The sequence below is a fragment of the Globicephala melas genome, chromosome 18 (genome assembly GCF_963455315.2).
Source record: "Globicephala melas chromosome 18, mGloMel1.2, whole genome shotgun sequence".
Taxonomy (NCBI): Eukaryota; Metazoa; Chordata; class Mammalia; order Artiodactyla; family Delphinidae; genus Globicephala; species Globicephala melas.
The window spans coordinates 15996535-16022193 of NC_083331.1; the positions used below are offsets into that span (position 1 = coordinate 15996535).

At 40.9% G+C, this 25659-nt stretch overlaps 1 long non-coding RNA gene across 2 annotated transcripts in view; it reads right to left on the reverse strand.

The window, feature by feature from the left end:
• The window catches only part of LOC138842407 (uncharacterized), an 88536-nt gene that overhangs the window by 54454 nt on the left and 8423 nt on the right, over positions 1-25659 (reverse strand). Inside the window, exon 1 of one of the 2 annotated variants that reach the window (XR_011376887.1) lies at positions 3611-3737. The exons of the other annotated variant lie outside the window; for it this stretch is intronic. This is a non-coding gene — a long non-coding RNA (uncharacterized lncRNA). Of the gene's footprint in view, positions 1-3610; positions 3738-25659 lie in introns of those variants that run through there. 2 annotated transcript variants of the gene reach the window in all.

The following is a 25659-nucleotide window of genomic DNA, read 5'->3' on the forward strand; positions in this document are numbered from 1 at the left end:
GTGGTGAGAATTCCTGTGATAGTGTATGTAAATCCCCTGGCACACATTCAGTTCTCTATAATGGGTAGTTATTACTTAAAAGAACAATTGATTTTAACTGTTAAAATTAGTAAAGTGGTTTGGAAGAGGTAAGATTAGGAAGATCCTGGTTGGCAAGACTATTCAAGACAATGGAAACAACTTCAACAGAGTTAACTGTGTGACCGTGGAAGGCATATTCTGGGAATGTGAAGTAGGGGGTGGCATTGGGTTCGAGGACTGTAGTGGAGATGAGGCCAGGAAGTTTGGCAGGGGCAGCAAACTGGACAGCTTCGATTACTTACACGCAACAGGAGGGAGACGGAAAGCCTTGATGTATGTGGGGAGGGTGCTGAGGTTTGATAAGATCTTATCAGTGTTTTAGGCAAAGAACTCTAATGACAGTGTAGAGTATGGGCTGAGGTGGAGGGGCAGAGATAGAGGGACGAGCCAGGACATTCTTGTAAGGTTTGGATTGAGATTTAACGAAGGTCAGACATGGGGCTGCAGAGAAAACGGAACATTAGGAACACAAGGAACTCTCCACCGGGATATCGGGTGGGAGAGAGTAAAAGGGAGACGCTGGAGCTAGAACGTTTCTGATATTTCAAGCAGAAGTCAGTCATGTCTAGCCCAGTTATGACTTGTGATCAAGTACTTCAGTAAAAAGAAAGATTGGGTTTGTATGGAAGGATGAGTTCAATTAGGGACGTGTCGAGTCTGAGATGTTTACTGAACATCCAGTTGGAAATATGGGCCTGGGGCTTGGAAGATGAATCAGCTGAAGGCCGATAGCGAGTCAGCCCCTTAAAGATCACAGCTGAAACTGCCCAAGCTGATGAAATCATTGAGGAAGGACATGTAGCATGAGACAAATACTATCAATATTAGTAACCATTACAAGGATCTTCTATGTGCTTAGGAGATTTCGACTGATAGGGGAAAGAGCAGCAAACAAAATTAAAACGTGGGCTTCCCTGGTGGTGCAGTGGTTAAGAATCCACCTGCCAATGCAGGGGACACGGGTTCGAGCCCTGGTCTGGGGAAGATCCCACATGCAGCGGAGCAATTAAGCCGTGTGCCACAACTACTGAGCCTGCGTTCTAGAGCCCGTGTGCCACAACTACTGAAGCCCGCAGGCCTAGAGCCCGTGCTCCACAACAAGAGAAGCCACCGCAGTGAGAAGCCCGCGCACTGCATCGAAGAGTAGCCCCTGCTCACCGCAATTAGAGAAAGCCCGCACGCAGCAACGAAGACCCAACGCAGCCAAGAATAAATAAAATAAATTAATTAAAAAAAATTAAAACGTGAGTGTAAGGCTGGGCTTTTACATGTATACTTTCATTAATTCTCTCAAGAACATTGTGAGGTAGGAAAAAAAGAGGGAAAAGGGGCAAATCCTTGCTAAGGTCCACACTTTCAGGGTGAAGGCAGAAGAGGAACTAGAAAAGGGAAGAAAGACCAAGGTTTTAAAAAGTTACATTAAACCTCCAACAGCCAACTTATCATCATAAGACAGAGATCCTGCCTCTAACATTCTTGGACTCGACGAGGATCAGGATGCACACATGAGAAGACGTGGAACAACCCGTGGGGACGTTTAGGAAGTGTCGAGTGCATGGGACAAGAAGTGCTATGTAATTGTGGATTGGGCTGGATTGAGCTGGTCCAGGAAGCTCTGGGAGGAGAAGACGTGTGCTGGATCTTGAAGGACAGCAGAGCTGAGATGAGTGAAGAGAGCAGAGCAATGCAGGTCAGGGGACCCATGGTCTTAGAGGTCAAGCATTTTCTCTTAACTCATATTTACAACTGAGGTATACCAGAAAGCCTCCTACAAACTCAGAATACTTAACAGCCTGTCTCCATTTTAACTCTAGATTTCCCGCTTCCTCAGAGCAACAGGAGTACACTTATCTGTTCATCGCTTTTGATATTTGACAGCTGATCTTCCTTTTAAAACATCACATTTCAGTTTTACTTTCAATTTCCTTTTTAGTTCCAACATTTATTTACCTACCTGTGATTTTTCACTGTTATATCTCTTAATGTCAAATCGTGTGACATTTCTGAACTATTGACATTATGCCTAGAGATTTTTAAAGAACAGTTAATTTCCAGTTACTTCCACATTAATGATCTGAAAGTTGCTCCTCTCCCTACCCCCCAGCTGAGGAGGGACCCTGGAGCAAAGTCATATCCCAGACTGTAGTGGACATTTGCTACTCCTTGACTTCCCAGCACCCATTCACCCTCCTGTTCTTTTTTTTTTTTTTTTTTTTTTTTTGCGGTACGCGGGCCTCTCACTGTTGTGGCCTCTCCCGCTGCGGAGCACAGGCTCCGGACGCGCAGGCTCAGCGGCCATGGCTCACAGGTCTAGCCGCTCCGCGGCATGTGGGATCTTCCCGGACCAGGGCACGAACCCGTGTCCCCTGCATCGGCAGGCGGACTCTCAACCACTGCGCCACCAGGGAAGCCTCCACCCTCCTGTTCTTAATTATGAATTCCTTGTTGGGAATTACTGCCTCTTTATTGTGACAGTGCCAGTGAGACTGTCAGTCAAGGAGCCCTTACCTTCTCCTTGCCAAGAGTAGTCATTGACTGAAGCTAGCCAATCAAATTTTACTTTAGGACAGTGCATCTTGAGCAGAGCAACTCAAGGACTGTTATGAAAGAAAAAAATATTGGAGTACGATTTTTTTCATCAGAGTTGCCCTGAGATCATTGATTACTTCCTACCACTTGGATGAGCCAGGGCTGCCCCGTTTCTGCCCTTTGTGAGCCTCCTTCTTCAGGTCCTTTTTCGATTATCTGAACTCTCTCACATCTTTCTAATAAATTCTCTCAACTTAGAGTCAGTTTCTATTGTTTAAAACCATTAAACAAACAAACAAAAATGAACTAATTCTCTGACCCTATTAGAAAATCCAGTTTTCAATTGTCTGCCAAAGTTACATCCACTGATGTGGGGTGTCAGGAGTGATGGGGATGGGTAGGAAAGTATCAATATAATTAAGAGAGATTGTGACAAATGATACTTTGTCTTTTTTCTATTTCCGGTAATGAATCCCTGTCCACACAATTGCTCACAGAAGAAAATGGAGAATTATGCTTGATAGGCAGTCATGCTGTGCTGGATCCACTCTCCAGCCTCCTCCACTTGCTGTCTCCCCTAGGGGATGGTTTGAATAGAACAAGTCAAGAGTAATTAATTGAGTCAAGAGGCTCCTGTGTTCTCTGACTTCCTGGTTTAGCTTGGTCCTCCTCCTATCTTGAGAGTGAGGTCCGGGTGTGAGTTTTCTTAGCTCCCAGTTTAAGAGGTTGCCTCAGGCTGGCTGTGTCCAGCAGTGTGCTTGTAAATGTTTAACAACTGGCACTCTGAAAAAAAAAAGTTCTGGTTCATAGTATTCGCTGATTTCTCTGGTATATTACCAACCACAAACTATGTGGCTACCCATGTGACATCATGGAATGCAGAGCTGGGAAATGATGGTAGCAGTCAGCTCCTGCATGTCCTAGCACAGGGCTGGCTGTGTCGCCCGACAGAATAACACAGCTCCTCTCAAGGTGGCCGTGCTGTCTATGATTCTCTCACCTTCAGAGTTCCGGCAACCTGTCTGTCCTCTTGTCCTTTGGGCGTAGGGGTGATAACAGCTTCTACTGCTTCCAGCTCTGGACACTTGCATTATTCCTTTGTGGTCTTCCTCTTCCCTTCACACTTCTTTGTAAATTGTCCTTTTGTGAGAAAACAAACCAACTATTCATACACACACACTTCTCAAATTATCGTGATTTGAAAGTGCCGTCTTTTTCACAATGGGCACAGTGGTAACCAGCCTCCAAGGTGGTCCCTAACAGGCTCTGCCTCCTGGTGTTCACATCCTTGTGTAGTCCCCTCCCATGTGTATCAGACTTGGTCTGTGTTCACCGTAGAAGATGGCAGAAGTGATGGTGTGTCACTTCTGAGACTGGTCATGAAAAACACCGAAGCTTCCTTCTTGGTCACTTCGTGCTCTCTCTCTCACTCTGATCATTCACTTTGGGGTGAGCCAGGCTTCACATCAAGCATTCCCCACATGGTAAGGAACTGAAGCCTGCAATCAACCATATGAGTGAGGTTGAAAGCAGATCCTCTAGCCCCAGTGAAAACTTAGAGGGTTGTAACACCTGCCAACAGCTTCACTTCCACCTCATGAGAGACTGAGCCAGCACCACCCAGGTAACCTGTTCCCAGGTCTTTGACCTTTCAAGACACTGTGTGAGATAATAAATACTTGTTGCTTGGGGTAATTTGTCTTGCAGCAATAGATAACAATACAGGCACCTTGACGGACACACTCCCCCCGCTCTTACCCTTCATATCCAGGCAGTTGCCTCCTGAGTATCTGCTCACTCCTCTTCTCCACTGCCGTCATCCTAGTCCAAATCTGGACCCTGGTGATAGATTCCTAACTGACCTCCCCATTGACCACACTCCAGCAAGAATGATTAATGGAAATTCTCCTTATTAAAACACTTCCCTGGCAACCTGTTGCTCTTAGAATCAAGATAAAAATCTTTATATGGCCCACATGACCCTGGATCTCTTACCCTTCTTACCTTTATACTTTGTCTTCGGCCACCCTCACTCACACTCACCCACCCTCCGTGTTTCAACTTCATTGGTCTACACTGTATCCCTTCTAACTACCAAGGTTCTTCCCTGAATCAAGTATTTTAGGCAGGCAGCTTAAAACACTCCTTTCTGGCAAGCTTCTCCTACCTTCCCAATCAGCCCAAATCATCCTTCACGTCTCAAAGTGCAAGACTACTGTCACAGAACAGCCTTCCCGGTCCTCTACCGAGACTGGGCTTAGTCCACCGTTCTACCAGTATTTATTGGGCATCTGACACAGGCACTGTCTAGGAGTTTGGAATATATTAGAGAATACTTTCTACCATTTGTTTGTGATGTGTATCACAATTATAACTTAAATACATGACTAATGTCTGTCACCCTTACTAGATTATAAACATCATGTGGACAGACACCACTGTCTGCCTGTTTACCAATGCCTAGCTTAGAGTGGGTGCCCGATTAATATTTGTTGGAGAAATGAAATAAATGAGCTTTGGAGTCAGACAGACCTAAATTGAACACTTGATCTACTATTTACAAACAACGTGATTGGGGCCGTTTCACCATGTAGCAAATGTGAATAAAGACAGTACCTATACCTCAGAGTGTTGATGTGAGGATGAAATCAGATGGTGCATGCCGGGTACTCAGAACACTGTCCGGGACTTAATAATACAATGCGAATGAGACATTTGATTATTAAAAATGAATTTGACCTCGCATTTATGTCGTTTTGAGACTGTCCATTTACTGCAGTCTACATTTTCCTAATCACGCCTTCCCTTCTTCTTCCCCAGAATTAGCCTCGTGTTGTTGTCGTTCAGCTCAGCTAAATGTTCTTGCTTCAGTCCCTTCAGGATTTCTCTGCAAACTTGAACTGATGCAGCATTTTTTTGTTTGCTATAAATTTCCCCACTTACAAGAAAGATTTTTAGCATGCATGTACGTTTGGGAGAAAAGGGAAATGATACATACCCTTCAGGAGGAGTCTGTGTCAAGGAATTAGCAGTAATAAATAGCGTCGCTGTTATCTCAGAGAGCATAGCAGATACAAATCAAAGTAGAAGAAAAATAGGAAGTCACATGGCCACAGCTTTTGACTATCCTGATCAGGATTATTGATAGCAAATCTTGGTGCATTTCTGTTGAAGATACTAAATGCATAGAAGAAATAACTTAAAACATACCCATCATAGGACAGCATGTCCACTCCTAGAGCCACAAGGTGAGACTGGGAATACCAATAATTATATGAGCCAGGAGTTTGGGGATAGTAAAAGTAACCTCAGCAACCTATTTCATGGTTTAGAATCCTTTCCTGGTAGTTTCCTCTTTAAAGGGAGAGGTCAAGCTTTACCTATCAAATCACTCTCACCTCCAACACTAAGCCTTGGTTCTACCCCAGAGTATATCCCTACTTCAGCTTCCAAATGCTAGAAGCACTGCCTTGAATTGAATGTGCTTGCTTTTTTAGCAGCATCTGCCAGCCCTATGACTCTTGCTGCAGAATCCTAAAAGCAGGGCCCATCACTTACCAGAAATCTGCCAGCCCTGGCTTTGCAATGCTGAAGGGTTTGGAAGCTTCTTGGGACAGCTCATTCTCAACGTATTCTCAGGATCAGAGAAGCTCTACTACAGGTCTGACCAGTGACCAAAGACGTACTCAGAGACCACAGAAGCCTGCCTCACTATGATAAGGAGAGAAGGAACAGCCTCACATCCCAAAATCCAGCTGCTCTCAGAAACCTCAGTGCCTGTGCTTATTCACCACTTAGACATGTTTCCTAACTATCAGACTCCTTCTTTCTCTCTGGAAATCTAAAGCTTATCCCTGACAAGGCCACAAAACCCCGTCCTTAGATATTCTTCTACACTGCAAGGACATAAAATTTCAGAAACGTAACCAGTCTCCCTATAACCCTGCTTACCCCAGAATTACTGAAGTTTCCCTCTATAATTCTCATCACTAAAATTTTTCCATTTAAAAAGACCACTAAATGCTGAGTTCATCTGTTTCTATGGGCCCCCAGCGTTGATTCAGGTAGATATCTGGAATTGGATATTCTTGTCCTGGAAGTCTTCTTTAAGCTAGAAAAATCAGTGTTTAAGATATAGCTCTGAACATCGAGAAGCTTATGAGAAGCTGGGCTACGAACAATGGCTGGCCACTGACCTCCTGGAGAGCACTAAGTGTTCCAGACAGTCAAGGAGCAGGGATTCTTTCGTACCCTAGAGCGTTTGACCAAGACTGCTACTTGTGTCCGTCTTGAGAGAATCAAGAGTCAGGGATGCTTCCCTTTTATCTATGTGTGTGCTCACTTTCTTCATGCATCAATCAGCAACTTTATCAAAAACTATGCTCTTGGTTTTAGGCCTAGGTACAGCTTAGTTTGATTAGCAAAGGTCCCTTTTAGTCAGTTGCACAGCAGTTTCTGGGTAGGAGTCCAAGAACTAGGTAGAGTTATGGCTGAAATTAAATTTTGCTGTTGATACCCAATAAATAAAAGGAGCTATTGATTGGGGATAGGACAACGTCAGTGTTCCCATACTCCCAGTTACCACTTACTGTTAATATTAGGGTTTAGTGAGTATATCAGTTGGGGTCCCAACAGGAAACAAGTAGAACACTCAAATTAGGATAACTTAGAAAGGTTTATAAGAGGCTAATTACAAAACTGCAGGCAGAATTAAGGGAACCAAAAGGGATAGGATGAATTCAGAAATGACAGCAGCTGAGCAATTATCACTCCTGGGCCCAAAGGGAAAAGGTGAGGGAAAGTTATGGAGCCTGGAAGGAGAGTCATGCGTAGCAGGTGCTGTGAGAGGAGCAATGAGTAGGGTAGGTCGTGGACAGTCCAAGGCAACCTCTCCCTCTTCTCCCACCTTTGGACCTCCTGCCAGACTCCCCTTTGACTAAACACATCCTAAAGCCAAAGGCATGGGGCCATATGGGGCAGCCTTGGGACTGGGAGCAGAATGTAGGAGGGTGGAGAGGGAATCTGGAGGAACCAGTATAAGTTATCTGACACCCCTGGTTTTCCAAAGCACAATAGGACCTCCTTCTTACCCCTCTAATCAACCTATCCATGTCTCTTCTTCTCCAGGTTATTCTTAAACCTGGCCATCTCTCAAGGTTTCATCCTCAAAGGGCTTCCTGCAGGCCTCTTCCTCCGTAGGTTAAATAACTCTCACCACTCTGCACACTCCCTAGGAATGTAGCCCTACCTTCAACCTAATCCAACTTCCTGCTGGATAACTTGACCCAGATGGCCACTGGTACTATAAAATCAACAGATCCCCAACCAAACCCATAATCTTCCACAACCTCAGCTCCAAACTGGTTCCTCTTCCTCCTAGCTCATACTACTTGGGTGGGTAGTACCATCATTCTCCCAATGACTCAATCTTGCAAGCTCAGCCATGCTTATCTGTGCCTTCCCTTTCCCCTCCTCCACTGGTTGTTTGCAAAGTCCTCTACCTTCTTCTTCCAGTGTGCTTTTCTAGTGTGTGTCCAATCTCATGACTAGGTCCTAGTTATGGGCCTTTACTTTTTACCTGGACTATTGTAATATTCTTAAATGTTACCCTAGCTCCAGTCAGCTCTGTACCTAATCCAATGCACAAATAGTTAAGTTTGTTGCACCAAGTTGCTTCACTTATACGGACATAATCTTTGCCTCTGTCCTCCTTGACATTTGAGGGGAGGGAACAATCTGTAAGATAAATCTTCCTAAAGCAGTGCTTGTAGTAGGGCATGAAGCACATATGACAACATGAGGCCCAGAGAAACTGCTCGTCTATATAACCCGCCTGCAAGACCCAGTGATCTAAGAAGCCTTTGATGACTCTCCTTTACTTTTCTGGTTAGGAGAGCATATGCATTACAGCTTGCCATTCTAGGGTATTTCCACCACGTGTTCCTAACTCATCTGTTTAGGCCTTTATTCTGCAACTAGCCCATACACGGCCTATTCTGGGATACAACTTGTAATCATCCCCATTCGTGTCTTTGCACATATTTTTCTTAACTGGAATTGGCCTTCCCTCCTTTGATTCCCCAAGATCTACTTGTTCAACATCTGTCCACCTTTCAGAGAATATGCCATCGTACTTTTCCTTTAGACTCTCTTTTACAAAGTCCCTTCCAAAGCCTTTCTGGATTTCCCCGACCAAATAGGGTCTTTCTCTCTTTTAAGTCTCTAAAAAAACTTTCCGCACTCTTACTTTACCCTGGTCTCTCAAGTATTTGTTACCCTGCTCATGGCTATTTGTATACTTGTCTTAGCCCCTTATTATACTATAAGCTTCTTACACGCATGGCCTATGCCACCTTCTTCAATTTTATATTTCCTATAGTATTAATATAGTGAATTTCACAGAAATATTCTTAATTTCATAACTATTATTAAATTTTGACTTATGATACTTTTTTTCTCTAGAAAGAACTGACTATCCCCATACTTTTTCAATATAACTGTATATCTCTCATGTGTAGTTCTCTTGGCAGGAAGGGGTGAAGTTTCATTTGTTATCGTTGATTTCGTGCCTGCTAAGATGATGGTGTTTGCAAGAGCATGTCTCATTCCTCTGATTCCTTACCATTCTCCTTGTTAAATTGGTGAGAGATAAAGACCAACTGGTCTAGTCTATTTTGTAAGTGAATTCTTTTTTGCAGTTAGATTGTGTGTGCAGTATACCTTGAAGAAATAAACAAATGATTGATGGAATGCATGCATAACATGACTGCTACTAGGCATACCTTCTGTCTCACTGGATGTATTTCTGTTCAAATTCTACCTCTGCTACTACTGAGCTGAGAGACCTTGGGAAAGTCATTTAATTTCTCTGAACCTTAGAGAGTATGGTTTTCAAACTTTCCTTTTAAGTTGAGGAACTCTTTTATCAAATGAAATCTTACTCAGACATGCACTATGTAAAACTGATGAAATCAGAGTCAGAAGTAGTTTGGCTGAAAATTGGGGAAGCAGCTTTGGGGACTGAGGTGTGAAAACCAATAGACAAGGTGAATTGAAAGTCCATCCCACATTGAACTCCTTCATTAACCACTATAATCAAAGAATAGTCAGGGCTAGAAGATTCAAGCCAGTACTGACTGGTAGGGGTTTCTAAAATTCGAATTGATTGAGAACATTAAAAATGAGAAGCAGAAACAACTTCACACCCATTAGTATGGTTATCTAAAAAAAACAAAAAAAACAAAACTCAGAAAATTACAAATGTTGACATGGGTGTGGAGAAATTGGAACCTTGTGCATTGCTCATGGGAATATGAAATGGTACAGCTGCTATGGAAAACAGTATGGTGGTTCCTCAAAAAATTAAACATAGAATTACTACATAATCCAGCAATTCTAAGTACATACCCAAAAGAATTGAAAGTAGGGCCTTGGACAGATATTTGTATACCCATGTTCATAGCAGCAAAATGTTCTATATAGCCAAAAGATGGAAGCGACCCGAGTATCCAGCGACAGACGAGTGGATAAACAAAATGCGGTCTCTACATACAATTGAATATTATTCAGCTTTAAAAAGGAATGAAATTCTGAAACACGTTACAACATGGATGAACCTTGAAATAAGCCAGACACAAACAAATATTGTATGATTCCATACTTCATATTTATTTGAGGTACATAATGTAGTCAAATTCATAGAGACAGAAAGTAGAATAGTAGTTACCAAGGGCTGGGAGGAGGGAGTAATGGGGAATTAGTGTTTAATGCATACAGTGTTTTAGTTTTGGATGGTAAAAAGTTCTGGAGATGGAGAGTGGTGATAGTTGCACAGCAATGAGATTGTACTTATTGCCACTGAATTATACACTTAAAATGGTTAAAACAGTAAATTTTATATTATGTATATTTTAGCAAAGTAAAAAAAAAAAATACCCCCTAGGATGAGAGACAGAAATAGAATGTATTTATCAGTTTTGGAATTACTGAAGTATAGAGAAAATCTACATATTGCATATGGTACCCAAAATGAACTTCAAGACATCTAATAACAAAGGAGTTCTTCATTTTAGTATATGGAATTTCCTGAATGCTGATCTCAGGCCAAAGTCCATACTCACTGGAGAAAGACCTGCACAGCATTAAATCAGTGGTCCATCCCAATGACTTTTAGGATCAGATAGGTTGTTCCCTATTTATGACAGTGGTCTCTGAAGCCTAAGTCTCCAGTTCTTAGTTTCTATCAGAAGCCAGGAGAGAACCTCAAGGACAAAACTGGGGTCTATGACCACACACCAGCACACAATCAAGCTGGCATAGGAAAGAATCTGGGAGTCCAGAGTTGGCTCTGGTAGCCCTGTGTCAAACCACAGAGGGAAACAGTCCCAGGAGCTCTGACTGGGGCAGTGTTCAGCTACTGTTGGCCACAATGTAAGGGAGTAATGTTGAGGTCACAACTTGGAGCCAGGGCTGGCACCTCCCAGGGACAGCATAGACTGGGTCCATAGGTTACAACCTGTCCTTTGTACCTAAGCTACTTCTAAAAAATCTTACCGCTAGATAATTAACAGGCTTTCTTGTCATCTGCTATATATTAGTTTGGCTGTCCTAACAAACAATATTAAAGCATAAATTTAGACAGTTCAAGGCCAATACGGCAGCTTTAAAATAGCCAGACCCAAATTCTTTTCTTTTTCTTTTTTTTTTTGTTTGTCTGTGTTGGGTCTTCGTTGCTGTGCACGGGCTTTCTCTAGTTGTGGCGAGCGGGGGCTACTCATTGTTGTGGTGTGTGGGCTTCTCATTGCAGTGGCTTCTCTTGTTGTGGAGCACGGGCCCTAGACCACGCAGGCTTCAGTAGTTGTGGCTCGAGGGCTCTAGAGCCCAGGCTCAGTAGTTGCGGTGCACGGGCTTAGTTGCTCCGTGGCATGTGGGATCTTCCCGTACCAGGGATCGAACCCGTGTCCCCTGCATTGGCAGGCGGATTCTTAACCACTGCGCCACCAGGGAAGTCCCCAGACCCAAGCTTTTGCTGTCTTATTTTCTCTACTATCTTAGGGTGTGGTCCTTATCAAGATCCAAGATGTCTATTTAGCAGCAAAATGGAGAAGAGGGGTTGGAAGACATGCTTTTTTTGTTTAAAGTTACAGCCCCAAAGTTACATACATCCCTCTGCTGCCATCCCAAGAAAACAGAACACTCAGACGCCAAGGAAGCTGGGTGATAGAATCAATTCTGTGTGTCTGTGTGTCCAACTAAAATCACAGGGTTCACTTACTGAAGTAAAAAAGTTTGACCTCCCAGACCTGATCATTCCATCTACTTAACATATTGGTGACTGCTTGCACTCTACCATCCGGGTAGATGCCCTGGATCTTGAGTATTGAGCCCAATCAGCGATCTCTGTCTTGGACGGATCTTTTGGTTGTGGGTCTGCCTTACATTTATATCCTCATGGGCTCTTTCTTAGAATCACAGATTGGTTATGCTCTGAGATTCAGTTACCACCTAACCCTGCAGATCTGTCTTCATTCTTGAGCTTGATAGGACATCATATGGCTCATTTCATTGCCACACAAGCCTTCCCTGGAGATCAGCAGAATTAAGTACAATTTTTACACTCAGCTATGTGTTTTGCAATGAGCATGTATATTCCCTATACATCAGTAAGAAAATTACTGTCCTTATTTTACCATGAGGTAATAGAGGCTCAGAGATGTTAAGTAGCTTTCCCTAGCAAACTCAGTGGCAGAAGTGGGATAGCATACTTTCTTATAGAGAAATTATGCCACTGGAGGGTTTTGAGCAGAGTTGTGTCGGGATGTGACTTCCATTTTAAAAACGCCACTCTGCTCTGTCCAGGAGAGTGAGGTGGGGGAAGGGTGGAAGCATGGACAGCAGTGAGGAGGCCACTACCACAGTGCAGGAAGAGTTGGTGGTGGCTCGGACCAGGACGGAAGCAGAGAGAGTGGGGTGAGCGTTTGGATGTTATTTGGAAAATAGACCCGATTTGTTGATGGTTTGAGTGTGATATGTAAGGGGGAAAATGTGAATTTGACGGTAGAATTTTTGTATTTAAGTGGCAATATAGCTCTCAGAAACTAAGACTGGAGCGCAAGGGAGGGGACGATGCTGGAGACAGAGGTTTGAGAAACATTCACAGTAGTGCCAGTAAGATGACTTTAAGGAGTCTCCAAAAGGCGTGTGTGTGTGTGTGTGTGTGTGTGTGTGTGTGTGTGTGTGATGTGAGTGTGTAGCCAGAGAACGTAATGGAGGCTGTTAGACCTTTAGCGATGTGAAGGTTTAAAGGGCAGGAAGAGGAACCAAGAAAGATACAGGGGAAATGGGATAGTTGTCATCAATTCCAGATCACTAGATTTTGTACTTTGTGACTCAGTCTTTGAAAGAGAATGAATCAACATAGTACTATTATTGCTATTTTTGGAAGTTTCCTACTAATGGTGCTAATACTCAATTCTGTTTTTGATTAAAGCACTTGATTATTTTAACCATTGAATAAAACATCTGACAGTTGACAGAACTTCGATTTGAAAAATTGGAAGGGCGATTGGTATACTTTTATCTTTTTAGTCCTTTTTGTTTCAGGCTGCTTAATTTGTACTTATGAAAAATGTGTTACATCCACCTGTGATGAGCTATTCTGTTCTTCCCACAGGCACTAACCTCATTCTTGTTTGGATTCAGTATTTGTTTTTTGTTTTTGTATGTATAAAACACTAGGATTAGTTTAATGCTCACTTTTGGGCTTATAAATCCTTAATAGAAATAAAACTGGCTTTCAATGGCTTTTCCTTTACGTGTTCAAAAGACTCTGAATTATAGTTTAAAATGAGTGTTGCATAAGAAAGACCCTTTTATGCAAACAGCAAATCCAAGATTTAGCTGCTGAGTGAGAAGTCTTCTCTTTTATATAAAGAAGCATTTAACTATTCAGAATGTTGGGAGTCTGCATTGATAGGCTCAAGGCTTGCAGGCCACATGGAAGTGTAGTGTGTTCCACAAATACCCTCCAAGTTGACTGTGATCTGGATTTGATTTTTCCTCGTGGTCCTAGGTCAGTAATAATATCTCCGTGGTTGCATCTCATCAGCCATCGTCACCACTGTACAAACTCACGGTGATAATTTGATCAGACCTCCTCTGCATGCCTTCACCCTGTAAAGTATCCGCTTACACTCTTCCTATTTTACAGCCCACACAAATTTTCTTCCACCTGAGAATGCTTCCCACTCTTACTGTTAATCTTCTCCTACTGCTTTGTCTGAACATACTTAGTGACTGAAAGTGTGCTTCCATTATGACTGTCATCATCCAGAAATATCTTCTAATACATAATGGATTCCATACTGAGAATTTTTTAATTTAGGAGATGAAGATTTCAAAAACTGTATTTATATTGATACATTCTCTTAACAGTTCTGATTAACATAAAATGAAGGACTTGAGTGAACTTGTAATAGCCATAGCCAACATTGAGAGCTTACCATATGTCAAGCACTTTATATATTTTAACTTGTTTAATCCATGCAACAAAATTCTGTGGGGCAGACATTACCAGCATGTCCATTTTACAGATGGGGCAACTGAGTCTTAGACCACTTAGTTAACATGGCCAAGGTCATACAGCCAGAAATGGGATTTGAACTCAAGCTGTATGGCTCCACAGTCCACATAGAGTGTCTACACTACTCTGTCTCTATACTTCTTCACAGGGAACACTCCATTCTTGCGGCATGTTTCATATCCCTAGCTTCTGGCCCTGAATGTCAGTAGCTCACTGCCTGGCACATCCTCCATCACTGAGGATCCTCCATCGCCCTCATCCATCTCCAAATGCTTCCCAGTTCAGTTTCTCCGCTTGAGAATCACCAGGGGAAAAGTCTGTATAAAATACATACATATATACTCTCTCTCTCCATATATCATCTGTCTATCTATCTCACAGCTTTTCTAAAAGTTTCAAATGTTTTTATAAATTTATAACTTTAAAAAACTTTTGTTACTTTAAAAACACACAGCAACACAACTGATAGGGAAAGAAAAGGATCAGGTGATGAAAATGAGATAATTCTGTAGGTGTGTTTGTAATGCTCCTCTTTATTACTTGTGAATAAACAATTTTGAGCCTAAAATGTCTTGGATAGTTTGAAAGTAATTATTAAGTAAGATAAACTCTACTGTTTACCTGTCTGCCTAGCAAACTTTTTTTTTTTTTTTTACAGTGCAAAGGTAAACTTGACTTCAGCCTAGGCCGAATCTCAGAGTCACACATCTGAAAGTCAGGAGTTTTTCCATGTTTATTTTTGGCTGTCAAATTCAGACCATCGGGCTTGTTGCCCTTTTACCAGCACCAACCCTTTCTCAGGGAAACCATAACAAGTACAAATATTTAGTAGAATAAAAAGGAATTTGGGGGTTTTGTATTTTCGAAGCTATGCTAGGTCCACTTCACTAGACTTTGCCCATTGGAGCGAAATCTCCAAGGTCATCACATAATTGGATCACCTTACAAGGCTGCAATGTGGACTTTGAACTCCATTTTTAAATGACTGCTTTCACAAGGATGTTATGACAGTGCTCTGAGCTATGTAGGAAGAGGAATACATTTACTTAAGGAGGAAAAAGGGTCAATGATAGGTCGTATCCTGAAATAGATGTGCCTAGAATTCCTCACCCCCACCCCGGTTTGGTTCACTTATTAAAATAGCCTACTAGTCTTAAACAAAATATTGTATCATCTTATTCAGCATCTTAGGTGGTGTCAACACCAGGTAACAATGTTAGGTTTTGTTCCTACCCTCTATTGCCTGTTACATATCTGTTTTACAACATGCTGCCAGAGCTTGAACAACACAGTAGATGAGATACCTTGATGTCCCTGAGGACCTAAAATTTAGGCCTTTTATTATTAGAACTATTTAATGATGATGTAGAGATTTAAAATAAGAATTTCCTTTTGACAGCTGTGAAGTGACTGACAAACCTACATACCCTGGTATAGCAAAGTGTTGAAATATGTATCATAATTCAGACACAATGAAAGCAACTCACAAAAAGTGTTCTAGTAGTTTCTTGAAATCTGATTCATTGAAATTGCCTTAAAAATATTTTTATACCCCAGAAAATAAGGCAGAACATACTTTAAAAAGGAGTTTATCCATAGTATATGTGTTTTTATTTCATTTAAAAATCGACTGTGCCAAACATTTTTACTTAACCTTTGCCCTTTTCTTGAGTGAGGGTTAGAGATGGTTAAGAGGAATAGGGCATTGCTAGCAATTTCCAGGCCCTTTTTGTGAAGGAAGATGGCAGTCTGCAACTGGAATTTCTGGTGGCTTCCTGCCAGGGCAGTTTGCTCGTCCCGATCTGTGGAAAGGAACAAACTGCTGGATCTGAGTAACTAATAGGTTTCAGAATTCTTTATGAAAGTGAAAATGGTACTCCTTGAAGTATAAAAGGATCTTCTTGGATGCATTAGTGAGAAAAATGAAGTGCACTTTTACTTAAAAAATTTTTTTATCTGCAGAAGATCCAATGGATTAAAGGGAGGCTTGCATTTTATTTCAGTTCTTTACAAAAGACATTGAAAATATCTTTTCAATATTGCTATTGTTATGCCTAAGCAAATTCTCGTTCACAACTGAGACTGACTTCCAGTGGTGACAGTGTCGCCAATGAAATAATAATGCTGACACAAGTACTATAGGTAAGTGCAGGATATATGCTGAATTAAAGTTGGGAAGAGCTGGAATTAGACTAAAAGAAATAATTTAAAGAAAGCAAAGACTTCCTATAAAACAGGCTTAACTGTAGATGATGGGATAAATCTAAGCAAAGGGAAAAATAAGCAAGAAAAAGTTCAAAAGAAAAAGTATGTACATGCTTCCTGGTGGAATAAGGCAATTAAGCTGCAATTTAAAGTTTATATATAAAATTAATATATAAAATTAATTGGATAACTGAATCAAGTATTTTGGTAATTATAGAGAAAAAAAGACGAATCTTGCAATCCAGGGGAAGTTTGAGTTCAAACTTCATAAACTGGTTAAATTCATCACCTAATTGTTCATTTCTTCATATTACATTGCTTGTATTGTCTTGGGTTGTATTTTGAAAAGCGAACCAGAACCAAAATTACATTTCACAGATCTGAACATTAAAACCACAATACATGAATTAACATCAAAGGTCACAAAATTGCTACATGAAAAACTTAGAGGTTAAGTCATATTCATGAGACAATCACATGTTTAGGGCATGGAGTAGAGGATCCAACATAGGCTGTAGAGTTTGATCAGCATTTGACTTACAGCTCTGCAGTCCCTGTTCAAGACACTTAGGCTCTCTGATGCCTCCTTTCCATGTGATTCCCCTTACTGGAGAAATAACTAAGTACTCAGAGTTGTTGCAAAGATTGAGAGATGAGAAGTATTTGTAAAACACTAAGCATAATGACTCCTAGGTAGACTTTTAAAATGGCTACATTCCCTTTCTTTTATTACACATACGCATACCCCTTTCATATTTAATTAATTTTAGAGAAAATATTTAGACAGAGGTTTTATGTGAAGTTTTTTGTTTGTTTTGCCTACTCATTTCAAAGCGATTTATATCATAAAAGTCCAGTATAACACAATATTGGATTGTGCTTCAGCTTTTTGTTTTATCATGGGATTGACTGGTACATGGTAAACTACACGTATGAGGCAGATGTTAGCTCTAGGTATTTTTACATCTATGAAATTCTGCAAATATTTTTTATTTTTCTATGTGAAAATGGTTAATTTTCTTATAAAATACATATTTACCTTTTTTCTTCTTGTTGCTTCACAAAATCAGGTATCTTATATAAACCGTCTGGGATTGCCATTCCAGTGGCAATGCCTATAGCAAACTAGAAATTGTTGGAACTGAAACCAGAAACCCAATGATCTCCACAGATACATCTTTTTAAAGTCAAGATCTCTATTTAACAATAATATGTATGAATATGTATGTCTGTATGAATAATACAAATAAATACTTGTTGTAAAATTTTAATGGTCCAACAGATGTTATTTTCTCAACATGTCACCAATGTGAACATGCTTTACTTATGATAAAATATATTTTTAATGATAATTAAGTACAATAAACAAATATTTTCCAACTCATGAAACATAAGAGAGAAAAAGGTCATTTATATTTAAAACTTCTGAGACTACAGTGCATATTCATAAACTATTGACCAGTGTCCAGAATGATAATCTGGTAAGTCAAATGAGTTTTTAAAAGTTGCCATACCAATATTTTAGTGCCAAACGGAAGTTCAGTAAAAATGTGCTTTGATAACTAAAAATTATGTTATTACCATATTGGATTCTTTACATGCATGAAAACATTACTACATTTCTTCATAATTACTATGGAAGAAATTTGGAGACATCACCACTAGTTTCATTTTTTTCTAACGATAACAGCTGCCAGTTTTTCAGCATCTACTATGAACCATGCTATTGATGCCACACACATGTTCTTCCTAATCTTGGCAACAGTCCTGCAGTGACAGAGATTGCAGGTTGCCTTCCTATCACATAGTGCAGCCGCCATTCAGGTGACAGTGGCCCTGTAACATAGTTGGTCAGTCAAATCTGAGAGGAAATTATTAGGATGGCTCCAGAAAATCTCTTTTCTAAGGAAAGCCAGCTCAGCTGACTTGCTTTTTTCTTTTCATCTCTTTTACCAAAGCAAACCTACAGTACTTGAGATGAAATAGCTTATTATCAGTTGACAAGCACACATTAAGATGGGCTGAACAAAAACCTGAGAAAGCCTCATGTTCTTAATGACATTATAAAACTTAAGAGTGGACAAATGAGGCCTGCCTGGACAGCCTAACACTGACACAGGTGATAAAAATAACCCTTATTTTTCAGGTTTCTTATTCATGGATGAATGCAACTCTCAACTGATTCACCTGCAAAGAAAATGTTGACCGTTCAGTCAGTATTTGGGGGGCGGGGGGGGCAACCCAGCTGGTAGAAAATAGGACATAATTTGATACATAGGTATCAGAATCATTAATGGTCTGATTTAAAAGTGCTTTGAGAATCTTAGATTTTAAGTGTTATATATTATGGGGAAGGTACAATTGTTAGGGGCTATTGAAATATTTCCCTTAATTTTATTTCAATATATTTTTACCTTGGACAAGTGTCTTTAACCCTGGACCTCAGTTTACTTATCTTTAATACAAGAGAATCACACTAGATTTGTCTCTTGGATTCCTTCCATTGAGAACTATTAGAATGCTGTACATATTGGCCTATAATGAAACAACAACTTGGCCCCCAAATGCATAATTCCTGGCAATCTTATGAATACTAGTGAGCCATAAATGTTTGCAATACAGAATTTAATACACAGGAGTCACATTATAGACTTAGAGGAACAGTCTAAACAGACATGTAGTATTATTATACTCTGTATTGAGGTTTAACAGCAAAGTGCTGAATGGAATCACTAAAAGAACGTGGACTTGGCCTTGAATTTTGCTTTTCTAGACAGACTGTGCTTTTTTTCAGAAAAAAACAAAAGTGCTATACAAGTACAATGCAGAGCATAGTAAAAGCCGTCTTATCCAACATTGGTAGGTGATTGGTGGACTGAAAAAGTCAACTAAAGCAGAGAAATTTAAAAAGTGACACTACATACCTAAAGCTAAAATAACCTGAACTGCAAATGTACAGCCGACTCTTGAACAGGGATTTGAACTCCGCAGTTACACTTATATGCGCGTTTTATCAATAGTAAGTACTACTGTACTATATGATCCTCAGTTGACTGAATTCATGGATTTTATTTTTTTCTGGCTGCGCCGTGCGGCATGTGGGATCTGAGTTCCCTGACCAGGGATCGAACCTGTGTCCACTGCGTTGGAAGCGTGGAGTCTTAACCACTGGACCCGCCAGGGAAGTTCCGAATTCATGGATTTGATGTGGATGGTGGATACCCAGGAACTACAAAAAATGGAGGACCAATTATAAATTATACTCAGATTTTCCACTGTGTGGTAGGTTGGCACTCCAACCCCGGCTTTGTTCAAGGGTCAACTGTATTTCATTTGTCAATCTTTTGAAATGCAAAATATTTATAGATTTTTACTTTTTTTTCTAGGCTTTTGTAGTTGTTTTGCTTACACCTAATTTGAGAGCGATTTATTTAGTGACTTTGTTTCATGTTCCATTGGTTTATGTAATAATAAACATAGTACAAGTTCAGCTGGTATGAAGGGGCTTGGGGGAAAAATGCAACTGATTACACAAGCATGGAACTTGTAGTGGGTGAAGTTCACAATGATAACAAAGGAAATTTTATTAGTTTGGGGCGTATACCACAACGTGGGCATGTTTTAAAGAGGGAATGAGGAGCATCACTTAATCTGGCAAATTAAGTGGATGTCATGAGTGCTCCTATGTGCCCGTCATCTGTGATAGATATTGCCTAATAAGATTAAAGGTATTTTACTCACTGCTTTAGAACACTAGTGTTTGGAGACTAGCGAACTGAATATTAAAATGATATTCTTACTAACATCTTAGAAGCTCTCACCCCATTATCCTTCCCACTATGTTCTTATGAGCAAATTCCTCCCTTATACTATATTTTGTTGATTGGCTCCCTTATGTTTTCCTCTGTGTCTGAGGCTCTGCCTTGTTTTTGTTCCAAGTATCCCAGTTCCTACGTCTGCACAGGGATTGGAGCCCTAGCCCTAAGTCCCAATTCCCATGGATGGGTCAACGACAACTCCTGTCAGGCTTGCCCTGGATTATGCCTCTAGATTCAGATCCAGGTTCTAAGTCTATTCTGCTTTGTGGCCTTGGACTATGTTAATCAATATTACTTGTTCTCCATTTCCTTTTCTGTAAAAGAAAGAACACTTAGCTTGCAGGTTTGTCAGAAGATTAAATGATCATGGGAAGCTCTAGCAGAGTGCCTGGCACAAGTAGGTGATGAAATGCATGTTTTCTGACCATTCCCTTGATTTCATATTTCTGACTCAGAGTTCTGACCACCTACAGGTATGCTTGTTGAATGTCCTAGAGGTTGACCACCTGCCAGCCGGGATTTTTGCCCATGAAGAGCTCAGAAGGTCTGCTTGCTTGTCCATACTATCCCCTAGCAGCCACTAAAGAGGTTTCCCTGGAGCATTTAGCTCGGTTGGCTTGGGCAGCCATCCATTTCCCCTTGCTCGCTCGGACCCATTCTCTCCACCTCTGAATCTCTCTGTAATTGATTTTGTCATTCACCATAGATTACACATCTGCCCTATACTGGCATATTAGTCAGGGTTCTCCAGAGAAACAGAACAAATAGAAACAGAGGAACAGAACATAGAACATACATATATATACATATATATATACATATGTACATATATATACATATACATATATGTGTGTATGTATGTGTGTGTATATATATATATATATAGAGAGAGAGAGAGAGAGAGAGAGAGAGAGGGAGAGAGAGAGGGAGAGAGAGAGGGAGAGAGATTGTTTATAAAGAATTGGCTCGGGCTTCCCTGGTGGCGCAGTGGTTGAGAGTCCGCCTGCCGATGCAGGGGACGCAGGTTCGTGCCCGGTCTGGGAAGATCCCACACGGCTAGGCCCGTGAGTCATGGCCGCTGAGCCTGTGCATCCGGAGCCTGTACTCCGCAACGCTAGAGGCCACAACAGTGAGAGGCCCGCGTACCGCAAAAATAAATAAATAAATAAATAAATAATAATAATAAAAGAATTGGCTCACACGAGCATGGAGCCTGAGAAGTCCCAACATCTGCATTTGGCAAAGTGGAGACGACCTAGGAGAGCCAATACTGTAGTCCCAGTCCAAAAGCTGGCAGGCTTGAGACCCAAGAAGAGCCAGTGTTACAGTTTTGAGTCTGAAGGCAGGAATAGACTAAAGTCCCTGCTCAAGGTGGTCAGGAGAGACGTCCCTCTTACTCAAGGGAGGGTGTCTCTTTGTTCCATTCAGGTCTTTGATTGGATGAGGCCCACTCACTTGGGGGAGGGCAATCTGCTTAACTCAGTCTACCCATTCAAATATTAATCTCATCCAAAAACACCCTCAAACACCCAGAATAATGTTTGACCAAATTCTGGGCAGCCTTGTGGTCAATTAACATCACACTGGGCACGGTGCTGGGCATTGTTCACATTATTGTCATTATTTCTGGTCTCAGAGAAGTCAGTCCCCCTTCTTTCACATCCTCATGTTCCCACCTGTGCTCTTGACCCTGTCGTTTCCTCTCCCGAGACTGCCCCCCCATACCTCTCTCACATCTTCAGTTTCTCCCCATTTTTTATCTACCTAAAAACATGTTCAGGTTTTTCCTTCACTTTAAAATAAAGGTTCTCTTTGGTCCTTTGAGCTACCATCCCATCTTCTTTTTTTTAGTTCAAAAAGAGAAGTTTATATTCTCTGCCTTCAGTCATTCACTAAAATCCCTGGTGGGAATTCCCTGGCAGTCCAGTGGTTAGGACTCCACACTTTCACTAAAGGGGGCTTGGGTTCCATCCCTGGTCAGGGAACTAAGATCCCACAAGCTGTGTGGCAGAGCCAAAAAAGAAAAGTAAAAAAAAAGAAAAATCCCTGGTGATCTAATTCACCTTATTTCTTCTGTCTTTATATTCCTTATAAAAGTCAACAATGGCTTTCTCAAATCTAATAGCTTTTGTTCAGCCTTCACTTTGTTATGTCATTAACTTTTTTTTAATAAATTTATTTATTTATTTTTGGCTGCGTTGGGTCTTCGTTGCTGCACACGGGCTTTCTCTAGTTGCGGTGAGCGGGGACTACTCTTCGTTGAGGTGCGCGGGCTTCTCATTGCGGTGGCTTCTCTTGTTGCGGAGCACAGGCTCTAGGCGCGCGGGCTTCAGTAGTTGTGGCTTGCAGGGCTCTAGGCGCGCAGGCTTCAGTAGTTGTGGCTCACAGGCTCTAGAGAGCAGGCTCCGTAGTTGTGGCTCACGGGCTTAGCTGCTCCGCGGCATGTGCGATCTTCCCGGACCAGGGCTCAAACCCGTGTCCCCTGCATTGGCAGGCGGATTCTTAACCACTGCACTACCAGGGAAGTCCTATATCATTAACTTTTGAAAAAATATATTTTCCTTTTGGAAATTCTCTTTTCTCTTTGCTTTGGCTTTGGTTGTCCACCTGTTCTCTGCTAATTTGGTAGGTTTCTCTTTCTTGTCCTGTCAAATTAGGTAATGTCCCTCATTGCATTTTGAACTTCTTTTGGCATTTACCAAATTCCACTCCATGTTTTAGTTATTTCTATCACACAGGTTTAAAAGGGAAGCACCTAGCTCCACCACTTATTCCTTTTCCCTGCTTTATTTTTTTCTAGAGCACTTATTGCTGTCTTACAAATATAGAGTTTACATATTTATTGTCTCTCTCCTCCTCTTCCCCATGTGGGCAGGGATTTGGGACTGTTTTTTTCACTAATGTATCCCCAACATCCAGAGCAGTAACTAGTGCTCAAATAATAATTGTTGAATTATTACAAAGATTAATGTATAGGGCTGTTCAGTGCATCCTTATTTATAAAAGTAAAACATCTAGAAATAAAATATCTAGTAATAAGAAAATAAATCATGATACATCCATGGGATGGAATATTATGCACTTATTAAAAGTCCTATTGAAAACATTATTTAATGAAAAATGCTTACATTATATTAGGTGGGAAAAAAGAAGGATAGAAAAAATATATGTAAAAGACCCTAATTTTATTTAAAATATAAAGGAGGGAATATATACTAAAATGTTCTCAGTGGCTATATCTGTGTAGTGAGATTAAAAGTGAATTTTGGAGCTTCACTGGTGGCGCAGTGTTTGAGAATCTGCCGGCTAATGCAGGGGACACGGGTTCGAGCCCTGGTCTGGGAAGATCCCACATGCCGCGGAGCAACTAGGCCCGTGAGCCACAACTACTGAGCCTGCGCGTCTGGAGCCTGTGCTCTGCAACAAGAGAGGCCACGATAGTGAGAGGCCCGCGCACCGCGATGAAGAGTGGCCCCCACTTGCCACAACTAGAGAAAGCCCTCGCACAGAAACGAAGACCCAATACAGCCAAAACTAAATAAATAAATTAAAAAAAAAAAAAGATCCTTTGCTTGGGTTTAAAAAAAAAAGTGAATTTTGTTTTCTCTGTTATTTTTGCATTTTGTAAATTTTTGACAAATTCTTTTAAACAAAATTTAAAGTTAGAAAATTGTAAAGCTTTGAAGAAAAATACTTCTTTATTCAGGTGCTTTATTCTATTCTTTAGTCTGAATGAATTTCTCACTTCAATTAGGGATATTATTTGCACTTATCTTTTGGCACTGATTAGACTGTGCTTAGTATTATGTATCTTTATTTGCTCTACTAGGCCCTACGCTTTCTGAAATCAGAAATCATGTCTTATTTATAATTTTCAGAGCCTACAATACCTGTCTCTACATTCAATAACTGAAAGAAAAAATATTTTAAAATGTTTTAATAGCCAGAAATAATGTATAGTGTTATTTGCTTAGGGAAACCATCAAATCATGTAATTTTCTTTTATTGATCTGATGTCCCTCATGACTGCCTTGAAAATACTCAGGTTTAAAGCCATGTCGGAATGATGACTATAGTTCTGGCTCAAGACAGCTACCTAGGAAGACCTTGAACTCACTTCCTGCCATGGACACAATGTATCTACAGCTGTATATAGAACAATTTCCTCTGAACAAAAACCTAAAAACTGGCGGAGCAACCCCTTCACGTGAGGCAAACCAGAGGGAAACCACATTGAAGCAGATAGAAAGGCTGAGACACAATCTCACTGTAATTCCCACCCCTGGCATGGCGACCTATAATCAGGAGGCAACCCAAAACCCAGAGCTTCTTCCTGAGGAGTGAAGGGTTCATACCCAACATTGGGCACCCCAGTTTTTAAAATCAGCACCTGAGAGAATGATGACTACAGTACAAGTATTTTAACCTCTCTGTTGGTAAAAATTATTTACGTATTTTTCTAGTTGCTGGTACATTACGTGAAAACTTCTGATTCTGGAGTAAACCTGGACATGATAGTAGATTTCAGGACTGACACATTAAGGTAGTTAGGCTAGGCTGGTGTTACAAAGAGACCATGGGACAAATGGATCCAAAACACATGGCACAAATACGACAAGTTTGTTTCTTGCTCTTAAGGATGGATGGTCTTGGTTGGCAGGCAGGTTTCTTCCACCCATTTAGGGTCCCCGTGTCTTCCATTTTATGGCTTCCCAGGTTATACAGCATGTGCACTGTATGCTAATTGTATTTACTAATCTCTGCCACCTGTAGGTTAGGTTGTAGGTTCAGTGAGGGCATAGAATTGCCGGATTCAGCAAATAAAAATACAGGATGCCCAGTTAAACTTGAATTTCAGATGAACAACACATAATTTTTTTTCTTATGAATTTATTTAATTTTGGCTCCACTGTGTCTTCGTTGCTGCGTGTGGGTTTTCTCTAGTTGCAGCAAGCGGTGGCTGCTGTTCGTTGCGGTGGCTTCTCTTGTAGAGGAGCACGGGCTCTAGGCGTGTGGGCTTCAGTAGTTGTGGCGCACGGGCTTAGTTGCTCCGTGGCATGTGGGATCTTCCCAGACCAGGGCTTGAACCCATGTCCCCTGTATTGGCAGGCGGATTCTTAACTACTGCTCCACCAGGGAAGCCCACACATAATTTTTTTAATATAAGTATGTTGCACATAATATTAGGTACATAATTAGACTAAAAAATATGTATTATCTGAAATTCCAATTTAATTGTGGATCCTGTATTTTATCTGGCAACTCTCTGAGGGTAGCGAGTAGGTCTATCTCACTTAACACTGAATCCCCAGAATCTTTAAAAAAATTTTTTTTATTATAGTTGATTTACAATGTTGTGTTAGTTTCTGCTGTACAGCAAAGTGAATCAGTTATGCATATACATATATCCACTCTGTTTCGTTTTTTTTTTTTGGCTGCACTGGG